Genomic DNA, 542 nt, shown 5'->3' on the forward strand with positions numbered 1-542 from the left:
TATGAGCGCATCTTTCCGTCTAGGAGAATTCCCTGCCCTCATTTTCTAGAGGGCACAACTAGTCCTCGGTTTTACAACAGCTCATTTAGTGACCGTCCAAAGTTACAACGGCACTGAAAAAGTGACTGATGACCGTTTTTCACACTTAACGACCATTGCAGCTTCCCCACGGTCGGGTGATTGTGAACCCTGTGTTTTTTCAAGGCAACATCTGGGTGTCTAGCTTCTGCATTGATCCCAGTTGAACAATGGACTTTTTTGAGAGAGAGGGGGGGAGGGAGAGAGAGGGGAGAGAGGGGGAGAGTAGGGAAGAAGAGAGAGGGAGGGAGGGAAGAGAGAGGGGGGAAGGGGGAGAGAGAGATGGAGGGAGGGAGAGAGGGAGAGAGGGGGAGGGAGAGAGGGGAGAAGAAGAGAGAGGGAGGCAGTGAGGGAGAGAGAGAAATGGAGGGAGGGAGAGGGAGGAGGGAGAGAAATGGAGGGAGGGAGAGGGAGGGAGAGAGAGTGGGGGGGAGGGAGAAAGAGGGAGGGGAGAGAGAGAGAAA

The sequence above is a fragment of the Vipera ursinii genome (assembly GCF_947247035.1).
Source record: "Vipera ursinii genome assembly, contig: scaffold_192, whole genome shotgun sequence".
NCBI lineage: Eukaryota > Metazoa > Chordata > Lepidosauria > Squamata > Viperidae > Vipera > Vipera ursinii.